Raw genomic sequence first — 12,110 nt, forward strand, 5'->3', positions numbered from 1 at the left:
GGGTTGGGATGAATTGAGAGATTGGTATTGACATATGTGCAGTGCCATGTGTAAAATAGATAGCTAGTGGAAACCTGCTGTATAGCACAGGGAGCTCGGCTTGGTGCTAGTTGGTGACCTAGGTGGGTGGGATGGGGAGAGAGGGAGGTCCAAGAGGGAGGGAATATATATATACTTATAGCTGATTCATTTTGTTGTATAGCAGAAACTAACACAACCTTGTAAAACAACTATATCCTAATTTTAAAAAGTAAAAAAAAAAAAAAAAAAAATAGGGCTTCCCTGATGGTGCAGTGGTTGAGATTCCGCCTGCCAATGCAGGGGACACACGTTCATGCCCCAGTCTGGGAAGATCCCACATGCCGCGGAGCAGCTGGGCCCATTAGCCATGGCCACTGAGCCTGCATGTCCAGAGCCTGTGCTCCACAACAGGAGAGGCCACAACAGTGAGAGGCCAGCACACCACACACACACACAAAATAATAATAATTCTTCTATATGAATTGGGATACATATATCTTTTTGAATTGTTTTTTTTTTCATTTTTTTCAGATAAATAGAAGTAGAATTGCTGGATTGTATTTCCTGTATACCCATTTCTTTTTTTTTTAATTTAATTTTATTTATTTTTATACAGCAGGTTCTTATTAGTTATCTATTTTATACATATTAGTGTATTTATGCAAATCCCAATCTCCCAATTTATACTCATTTATTATAAGTCTGGTTTACACTGGTGATACACTCTTTTAGTTTTGTTTGTCTGGTGAACACTTTTCCTGTCCTTCAACTCTGAGTGATAACCTTGCTAGGTAGAATATCTTTTGTTATAGTTTTTTTGTTTGTTTGTTTCTTTTCCTTTCAGCACTTTAAATATATCATGCCACTTCTTTCTGGCCTTAAAATTTCTGCTGAAAAATCAGCTGATACCACTATGGGGGTTCTTTGTATGTGATTCTTTTTCTCTTGCTGCCTTTAAAATTCTCTTTAAGTTTTGTCATTTTAAAGATGATATCTTTTGGTGTGGATCTGTTTGGGTTCATCTTGTTTGGGACTCTATGTTTCCTGTACCTGGATATCTGTTTCCATCTTCAGATTAGGGAGATTTTCAGCCATAATTCCATCAAATATATTTTCTGCCTCTCTTGCTCTCTTTTCTCCTTCTGAGACCTCTGTAATGCAAATGTTAGTATATTTGATGTAATTCCTAAGGTTCCTTAAATATCCTCTTTTTTAATTTGTTTTTTTTCCTTTTTCCTCTTTTGATTGAGTGATTTCCACTATTCTGTCTTCCAGGCCCCTTATATATTTTTCTTTAGCATCTAATCTCCTGTTGATTTCCTCTAGTGTATTTTTCATTTCAGTGAATGTATCCATTTGTGTGGTTCCTTTTCTATGTTCTAATTCTTTGTTGAAATTCTCACTATGTTTTCTTATTGTGTTCCCTATTTTGGTGAGCTTTTTTAAAATGACCATTTGAACTCTTTATCCAGTAAATTACTTACCTCTTTTCATTAGGTTTTTTCTTTTTTTTTCTTTTTCAAAATTCAAAAGGTTTATTACTCATCTATTAATTCTATTATATTTACTTATTCAGTTTTATTGTTTTAAAATATATCAAAATAAATAGAGAAATTTATACCTATCTTATTTATATATGGAAGAACAGCTGGTACCCAAGGTGGCACCAACAATCCTAGCAGCTCTTACTATAAATATCTGTAGTTGTCAGCAATTTCCATTTCTTTTTCCTTCTCAATGAAAAATTGCAGGTTCCCCAAAGAGGTGTATTTGGCAGCATTCTCACGTTCTTGTTGAGCCCACCTCTTCATGGCCTCCCACTCTGGTCCCTGCTCTTGCTCGATGGGCTTTGACATGACTGGCTCAGAAATGTTGGGTTCCCTCCATGGTCTTCATTGTTTGCTGAAGTCTTGGAGTAGAAATGGGGTTTGGAGCTTGGGTGTGGAGTGGCACTTAGTCACAACAGGGGGAACAGGCTCCCACTGGAGAGAAGCGCAAGATGAAGGTTTGTAGGGTGCAGGCCTAGGAGCAGCAGACTGAGGGACACTAGGCTGGGTATGGTCAGTCCCATCCGGTTGGGTTAGGTTGGGTTGGTCACAGTTGGCTGAGCTGGTTTGGCAGGACCTGGCAAAGAGGCAGGTGCTGGCTGGGATGAACTGTTTGCAGCAGGTTGAGCTGAGTTAGTAGAAGCAGGCTGGGCATGGTCTGCCACAGCAGGCTGATGTGAGGCCAGAGACTGTGGCCTCCGAGGAGCAAGTCGAGCTTGAGGCTTGTCCCAGGCAGAAAAAGGCAGAGGTACCAACTTGACCTTCTCAGGTGGAGGCAGCTCATACTGGGATGGAGATGGACACTCTTTTTCAGCACTGCTGTCTGGTTTCTGGGCTTCTACTTGAGTTTTCTCAGGACTCTTACTAGGGTTTTTCTCTTATTTTTTTTGTTTGGAACAGATTCTACTGTCTTCTCATTTTGTTTGACATTTTGTGTTTGTCTCCATGAAATTAAGTGAAATAGTTACCTTTTCCAGTTTTAAGGTTGTGTCCTTATACAGGAGTGTACCTTTGCAGTCTGTGTGCCCAGTGGCATTGGCAGGAAGGCTGAAGTTGAAACGAGGGTGCGCTGAGGATTTTTGCAGAGTGTGCTGGTGGCTGCTGCCTTAGGGTGGGGTGGGGGAAGGCTGCAGCCAGAAGGGGTAGAGCTGGAGCACGGAACAGGTCTAGGCTTCTCTCAGTGGATGCAGGCAGTGCCACCTTGAAGGAGGGAAGGCCTGGAGCCGGAGCCCAGCATGGGCCATGGCTTTTCCCAGAGTTCACAAGGGCTAATGCTTTGGCAGATGGTGGGGGGTGGTTGGAGCTGGAGCCCAGTGCAGACTGGGGGTGCATGCTGGGGCACTGTTGACAAGCTGCTAGAGTACAAAGCACTTTTCAATCTGCTGCCTCTGCCCTGGGACTGGGAACAAATAAGATTGTGGTTCACACTGTAAGAGCACATTTTGTTTCCAACAGCCCTCCAGTTCTACCTATTGTAAGACATGCTGGTTTTCAAAACCAGTTAAGGGGGCTTATCTTCCAGTGCTGGACTCCAGGGCTGAGGTGCCCAATATGGGGCTTGAATGCTTTGCTCCTTAAGGGAGCCTCATTGTTAGTGATATTTCCTTCCTCTTTTGGGTCACCGCTGGTGGGGTGTGTCCTGACTAGATCACTTCTCTTCCCTTCTACCCATCTCAACGTGTTTTTTCTTTATATTCTTAGTTGGAAAAGAGTCATTCTGCTAGTCTTCAGGTTGTTCTCAGAGAGGTTTGCTCTACATATAGTTGTAGTTTTGTTGTGTTCATGGGAGAAGCTGAGCTCTTTTCTCAACTTCATATACCAAGTTTCTAACAGTATTCTACCATTTCTACTTGTGTTAATACATTGTGATGTTTACCTGATTTGATTGGATATGATTAAATAATGATTCTGTAACATGGGTGTATGTATACAGTCATTTCTACTACAACGTGATACATGCATTCTTGAACTTTTTGTGTTATGTAAAATTGTGCACTGAAATAAGAAGGCATGCTGGAAAGATAAATTTATGGACAAACCACTTAAAATATATGCAACTTTGTAACCTGATTTCCAACTGAAAAACAATATTACAAGTAAATATAAGATACAGTAAATTACACTTTTTAAAAGGTGAAGAGATTTTGAGGTAAGGGGATTTAAGGAAAGGTAAAATCTATTGAATTAATGAGAAGACAAACAAAATATAAAAAGTTAAGGGAGAATGGAGCAGCAAGCATTTTCAAGGTAGAGGGTATATTCAAACTAAATCTAAATTTGGCTGGTGCTCTAAGCTGTGTAAATAAGCATACTGTTCACTAAGCTTCCATTATTGAAGGTTCAGGCAATGGGCACGTGAGAAAAAATGGTCCTGTTTATATTGGCAGGCAGGCATTGTCATTGTACTCATACTTTTTTTTCATGGTGATAGATGATTGGAAACTAGAACACCAGGTGAAGTATTCCCACTAAAAAGGGAGACTGATAGAACTCTCCATTCTTGAGACTGTGACTAAGGGTATAGGGGAAAATGTCACTGGATGCTAGTTAGAAATTAGTTACTGGATACCACTCAGTGTAGAGAAATCACACTTTTATGTGGAGCCACATAAAATGATAGAGAATCCATCTTGCAATGAGAGGAAATAAGCCCCAAGGAACAGCCTAAAAAGAAGCTGAAAACAAGATCAGATAAGATCAGTAAGGAGTGAAAAGAAGAAATTAGAACTTGTTATCAGAATCTCATAATGTTTTAGATATAATGTGTTATATAATTCTGTTAACTCTAATGAAGTAGATAAATTTCTTATTCTAAGTCATGAACTATGCTATTCTCAACAAATATTTTAAGTGCCTTCCTAAACCCTGGGTTAGCTACTGCTTCTGTCTGTTTGAAATCCTTCTTTTCTCCATTTCACCAGTAACAGATGACACACCCCTGATCACAGAGAAAGGCATGTGATTTAGTCCTGGCCAATTAGTATCCCTGTCCATGGGATTTCATATAGGAAAGGCATGTGACATAGTCTTGGCCAATTATTGTTATTTCCCAAGATTGTTCTTACTCAACTCAATGGAGAGGTCTTGCTTCTTAAGTCACAGAGCTAGGATGTGAATATAAGGCTACACTATTTGTGATATTCCTCATTATGTGCAAAGAACTTGAGTACAGAAGGACAGAATTCATGGAAGACAGTACAAACAGAGATGAGTAATAGATGGAAATGAAAGGTTGAAGAGAGGAAGAGAGGGGGAGAGAGAGGGAGAGAGAAGGAAGGAAAAGCAATATCCTGGCAACAAAAGTTTCCTCTTCCTAAAGTCCCAAAGATGGCATTGATTCTACATTTCTTTCTCTGCCCTGTTAACCCTCAGTAGCCTTCTAGTAAATTGTTGTGTTTTTTTTTAATTCTTAAACTAGTTTAATTTGAAACCCCAAAAGTTCTGAATGATCTCAAATTAAAGAAACTCATTTAGTTTTATACCTGGGTTCTGAGTCAGATGGAAGCTGGCAGACAATGTCATTTATGACTCAGGTGCCCCTATTAGGCAGAACACAGCAAAAAAACAACAGAGGATCTAACCAGAGGAGCAAGATATAAATCTGGACTATATATATAATATATGTATAATATATATATATATTATATATATATTATATATATATATACATATTATATATGTATATATATATACATAATATATATATTTTTTATATATATATATATACATATTATATATATATATATATATATATATATATAATATGTATATATATAAATGCTTGCCATTCCTTTCAGGCATGCTGATTATTATTCCCTCAGGATGGGAAGCAAGGTAGTGTTTTATAAGTTTCCCCAAATGATTTTTCTTTCTTGTCTCATAGTCAACCCCCATCACCTTCCCTGAGAAGAAACACATTATAAAATGTCTCTTTATAAAGATTACTTTACCTTTTGGTATTTATACTTTTATAATTTCCTGTATAATGTATTAAGAGCTATACTGTTTCAAAATTCAACAAAACGAATTTCCCCAAAGAATCTAAAAGGAAAGGTAATTGAAATATTAAGATAATATAACTTGAAAATAAATATTTAAGGCTTTGTTTAGCTATTTGTCAGGGGTGGGATAAAATAAAGATAAAATATATCAAATGTAGCAGAAAATATTACTTCAAATTATTCAAGAAGTAGTATAATTAGCAGAAATTAAATGTCACACTGCTGTGACATGCAAATGTGAAATAGCAATAAAACATTAGCTATGCTTTAATAAAATGTTATAGTATTTCTCTAAAGTGCTGCATCCTAAAGGACTCAAGAGTTTAGCTGTAACACCAGTTAAACATGAAATATTTGGTTGATGTCCATCAACCAAATCAGAGTCCCAGATCATTCCAGAGCACATCCTTTGTTCCATATGGGTTTCTGAAGTGCCTCATGATTGCTAATAAAGGGCAGTTCTCTTCTGTTGCTGCTGCAGACAATGGGTTTGAATATCTGGCAATATCACTGGCTGCTGGCTACTTTTCTCCATGACACTGCTGTTGCCAAGAGACTAATGTTATATTTCACTGCATCTCAGATACACATGGTATTATATTTTATTCAAAATTGGGCTACATCTTAAAATTGCTATTGGCTAGGCAGAGTGATGAGTAGTTGATATTGCCTGAGGATTCAAGAACTTCATCAGTTAAAAAACAACCTCACAGAATAGTTTAGTGACTTGGGTATATTCGTAAAGGCATTGCTATTACTGAATTGGTAGAACAGACCTGCACCTGGGGCCTAGCCCTGGCCAAGATCCCCTGTCTCAGCCAGGGAGGTTCTTTTCCCATTTGGATTCATGCAGTCAATACTGAACACATGCTGAGACTGAAATAGGACAAGCTTTATTCAATGGCCAAAGAATGGAGAAGCAGGAACCTAGTTCACAAGTCAACTTCTCAACCCAATTCAGGTGGAGACACCAAATATATAGGAGGGTTGATCTAGGTAAAAGGGAGGGAATTGGAAAGAGTGGGAGGAATATTCATGAGTTATTAGAGAACAGGGGTGTGGTTTTGACCAGAAACCAATGCGACTCTTTTTTTTAGTCCTTGTATGGGCTTTCTGGTTGTTGTCATGGCAGTCATCAACTGTCAGGGCACTGGTGGGTGTGTCATTGAGCATGCTAATACATTACAATGAGCATATAATAAGGCTCAAGGTCTACTGGAGGGCAAATCTTCCACCATCTTGTGCCTAGTTGGTTCTAAAGAGTTCTTGTTTTTTTCTCTCTTTCAGCTTCCTCCTGAAACTTAGATAAGAGTAATTGGTTTCTATTTGAGGGAGGGGCAGGGGTCAATTCTGGGGCAAGAGCCTAGGTAACATTACTAGAGGAGGGCAAACCTTCTATGCTTAAGTAAACAAAACAGTTAACATTTGAGAAAGAACCATGAATCCAAGTTGCTGTTTGAAAACTTTCAATAGACATTTGCCTTGATATCCAGAAAGTACCAGATCAAATGATTATCAAATTGCAAAATGGTTGTCAAAGATCTGGAAAAAAATAACAAGTGCAATAATGTAGCATTTTCTATAGAACTGCTGGCCAGAGGAAGATAATGTCTGAAAAAAAACAGAATTCAATGATTCAGAGTAAGAAGTCACTTGGAATAGTCACTTCTGAATATGAAGAAGTATCTTGTATGCTCTCATCTAAAAATTTTGTTTATAATTTGCTTTGTATACATAAGAATGATAGTTGTTAAAAATAAATGTATAAGTAAATCTAACTTTCAAGAAATGTTTATTGGGCCTCCCTGGTGGCGCAGTGGTTGAGAGTCCGCCTGCCGATGCAGGGGATACGGGTTCGTGCCCCGGTCTGGGAGGATCCCATATGCCGCGGAGCGGCTGGGCCCGTGAGCCATGGCCGCTGGGCCTGCGCATCCGGAGCCTGTGCTCCGCAGCGGGAGAGGCCACAACAGTGAGAGGCCCACATAACGCAAAAAGGAAAAAAAAAAAAAAAAAAAAAGAAATGTTTATTAAAAGCTTGAAAACTGTCATGTATATTTCTGTTTTGTGCATTTACAAAAATAAATGTCATCAAAAGTTCACAACATGAACAATGGAAAATATTTATGAAAAAAGAAACTGTGTATAAAGAGGCACAAATTGTAAGCCCTAATACCTAGGAAAAGTGACTCTTAATTATCAGATAAGTATTAAACAGTCCCAGGATCATGCTTCCAAATCAAAATAATTTTAATATGTAGAAAAGTCATTTTTTATTTATTTATTTTTATTTTCAGTTAAATTTTATATGTTCTCAGGTATATAAGAAAATAGTAATTTACACTTAATATGAAATCTGGAAACTGTCAAAACTTAAAAAGCTTATTTCATACCACAAAATACTATGATCCAAAGAGAAATTTTTTTCTACTTTTTTTTTTAATTGAAGGGTAGTTGATATACACTGTTGTGTTAGTTTCAGGTGTACAGCAAAGTGATTCAGATATATCTCTATATATACATCTATATTCTTTTTCAGATTCTTTTCCCTTATATGTTATTACAAAATATTGAGTATGGCTCCCTGTGCTATACAGTAGGTCCTTGGTGGTTATCCGTTTTATACATAGCAGTGTGTATATGTTAATCCTAAACTTCTAATTTATCCCTCCCCCACTCCCCATTGGTTTTCTATGTCTATAGGTCTTTTCTTTTTTTTTTTTTTAGATTCCACATGTAAGCAATATTATATTTGTCTTTTTCTGTCTGGCTTACTTTACTTAGCATGATAATATCTAGGTCTACCCATGTTGCTGTAAATGGCATTATTGCATTCATTTTTATGGCTGAGTACTATTCCATTGTTTATATGTACATCTTCTTTATCCATTTATCTGTCAATGGACATTGAGGTTTCTTCCATATCTTGGCTATTGTAAATTGTGCTGCAGTGAACACTGGGGTGCATGTACCTTTTCAAATTATGGTTTTCTCCAGGTATATGCCCAGGAGTGGGATTGCAGGATCATATGGTAGCTCTATTTTTATTTTTTAAGGATTCTCCATAGTATTCTCTGCAGTGGCTTCACCAATTTACATTCCCACCACAGTGTAGGAGGGTTTCCAAGGAGAAAATTTTAAGAAAAATCAAGAATTCTTATTCTAGGAACAAATAACAATTTTAGAACCTTTAGTGTTTCTTCTTGAAGGAATTTCTCCCAGATTTAAAATGCCATTTTCAGATTTATATTTATATTCAAGATTATAAGTAGGGAGGGTTGATATTAAATGAACTATTATGATATTGACTAGCAGTTATCCTAATTTATATTTTTTTAAAAGTTATTAAAATAGCTAATTAACCACCTGAAAACTTCTTATGGTTTATCTTAAATCCAAAGAAAGAGCAATTTATCTCTGCTATTGATTTTTCAGATACTTTGAATACCAAAGATAATGTGAATACTTCTGGAAGAATACTTACTATGCCCATTATTTATATGTTTCTCTGAATGTAAAGGATAAGAGATTTTAGGAAAAATAATTTCAGAAGGGAGTAATGTAGGGGTAAAAACAGGATACTTTCCTTCACCTAACCCAGAACTCTAGTCCTATTCCCACAGTACAGTAGTCTTTATTCATTCCATATCAATGGGCTAATGTCTTATAACAGCTTTGGAAAACCTGAGAGATGATGTAACAGAATAAATTTAATTTTATTTGCTCAAACTTTATGATGTTTTCCTAAACAATATTTCTAAGGAGTTTTCCCTCCAATATGCTTTGCAGTGTATCTTGCTTCAAGTACTTATTACATGTTAGTAGCGACTTTTTCCATTCGCTCAGTGCTTTGTCTCTCCAAAAATCAAGATTTATATCTGCTCATTGAAACTTGTTAATCTGTTATTTTTGTTTGTCAGCAGAATGCCAGTTGAACCTCTATGTTTTGATTCTTCTATGTGTTAGATTCCTGCTCATATTATAACAGGGGTTGGCTTTTATGCCCAACTTGATACTAGGAGAATAGGTTTCTTAGAAAGCCAATTATAAAAAAAATCTATTACTAAGTAAATGGAAGCAGACTCATTAAATATCACTCCACGGTGACCAATAAATACTTGTTGTATGACATTTGTGCTGTAGGAATAGGTTTTTCTACAAGAAATCAAGTCTGACTGAGCCTATACTTACCAGATTTGGCTGGAAATCAGATCTGAGTCATTGTGGAGGAGAGAAACCCTTTCCCTCTCTTTCAAAGAAATGAGAACCTTAGGAATCTTGGGGCAAGTCATCAGGACTTCAGCCCATTGTAGTTAAATTGGAGTGTTTACTTTGCAAAATACATAGTTTATTAGAAGGCACATTCTACTGTCCTTGGCATCCATTTACTCTCTGCCAGGATCTCTCCCATAGCTTTTAATTTTTTTTTAAACACAGTTTAGTTTCCTGCTTTTAGGTAGCACCCCATTTGGAGACACTCATGTTCTTGGTCATGTTCATGACCCTTGCTAGGGGTAGAACACAGGTGTCCATACCTCTTGAAACCTACCAGTCCACTATTCCTTGAGTATCAAGGAATATAGTCATCTAGTTCTTCCCTTTTCCTTTAAACATTTATCTTTCCCTTCTTGGACAAACTATCTTCTATTGTGATGTCAGCTTTTGAAAAACCAGAGACGACTTAATCCTCCCCTAAAAAGGAAAGTCCGAACTTGGAAAATTGGGCTGAAGTTAAGGCAGCATGCTCTCTTCAGATGCCACACATCTGAGAACAAAAAGAGATTCATTAGTCTGGTTGATTATTCTGTTGCATAACTAAACACCATCCTCTGACAACACTAGTTGAGGTTTTATTCTTTAATCTTCCCTCTCCTTCACTTCTTTTCACTCCTGATACAGTATTATGTCCTATAGGTGGCCTGGTAAATCTCTCTTGGATTTGTCTACTCTCCATCTCTCAGGGAACTAGCAAAGATGAAAACAATTCATCTCTCACCTGGATTACTGCAGGATATTTACCATCTCACTCTCGTCTGCTCATATTCCTCCTTCAGAGAGGGAGATGATTTTAAAATACAAACCTGATTGTTACTGCATCCCCATCTTCCACACATTCCTTTCTTGAAGACCTTTATTTATTTATTTATTTATTTTAACATTTATCTTAAGTTATTGTTTTAATTGAAGTATAGTTGTTCCACAGTGATTCAGGTGTACAGGAAAGTGATTCAATTATGCATTTATATATTTCTTTTTCAGATTCATTTTCATTATAAGTTATTACAAGATACTGAATATAGTTCCCTGTGCTATACAGTAGGTCCTTGTTGTTTACGTATTTTATATATAGTAGTGTGTATCTGTTAAACCCTAATTCCCAATTGATCCCTTCCCAGCTCCTTTCACCTTTGGTAACCACAATTTTGTTTTCTATGTCTGTGAATCTATTTCAGTTTTGTAAATAAGTTCATTCGTATCATTTTTTTTTGATTCCACATAAAAGTGATACCATATACTATTTGTCTTTTTTTGTTGGACATATTTCACTTAGTGTGAAAATCTCTAGGTCCATCCATGTTGCTGTAAATGGTATTATTTCATTCTTTTTTTATGATTGAGCAATATATATAGTGGTATATACATATGGTGGTATATACATATAGTGGTATATACATATAGTTATAGATACATATAGTGACATATACATATAGTGATATAGTGATATATATATACATATATATATATCTATATACACACATATATATATCTCACATCTTTTTTATCCTTTAATCTGTTGATTGACACTTAGGTTGCTTCCATACCTTGACATTTGTAAATAATGCTGCTGTGAACATTGGGGTGCAAATATCTTTTCAAATTACTATTTTTGTTTCTTTTGGAAATATACCCAGGAGTGTGATTGCTGAATCATATGGCAACTCTATTTTTAGTTTTTTGAGAAACCTCCATACTGTAAACTTTTCAATGATAGCCATTTTGAAAGGTGTGAGATGATACCTCATTGTGGTTTTGATTTGCATTTTTCTAATAATTAGTGATGTTGAGCATCTTTTCATGTGCCTGCTGGCCATCTATATGTCTTCTTTGGAGAAATGTCTATTCAGTTCTTCTGCCTATTTTTTTAAGTGGGTTGCTTGCTTTTTTGATATTGAGTTGTAGGAACTGTTTATATATGTTGGATATTCACCCTTTATTGGTCATATCATTTGCAAATCTCTTTCCCCATTCAGTAGGTTGTCCTTTCATTTTGTTGATGGTTTCCTTTACTATGCAAAAGCTTTTAAGTTTAAATAGATCCCATTTTGCTTATTTGTTATCTTGTTTCCTTTGCTTTAAGAGATGGATCCAAAAAATATTGTTGCAATTTATGTCACAGTGTTCTGCCTATGTTTTCCTCTAGGAGTTTTATGGTATCCCCTCTTACATTTAGGTCTTTACTCCACTTTGGGTTTATTTTTGTATATGGTGTTAGAGAATGTTCTAATTTCATTGTTTTGCATGTAGCTGTCCAGTTTTTCCAGCA

The sequence above is a fragment of the Mesoplodon densirostris genome, chromosome 1, assembly GCF_025265405.1.
Source record: "Mesoplodon densirostris isolate mMesDen1 chromosome 1, mMesDen1 primary haplotype, whole genome shotgun sequence".
NCBI lineage: Eukaryota > Metazoa > Chordata > Mammalia > Artiodactyla > Ziphiidae > Mesoplodon > Mesoplodon densirostris.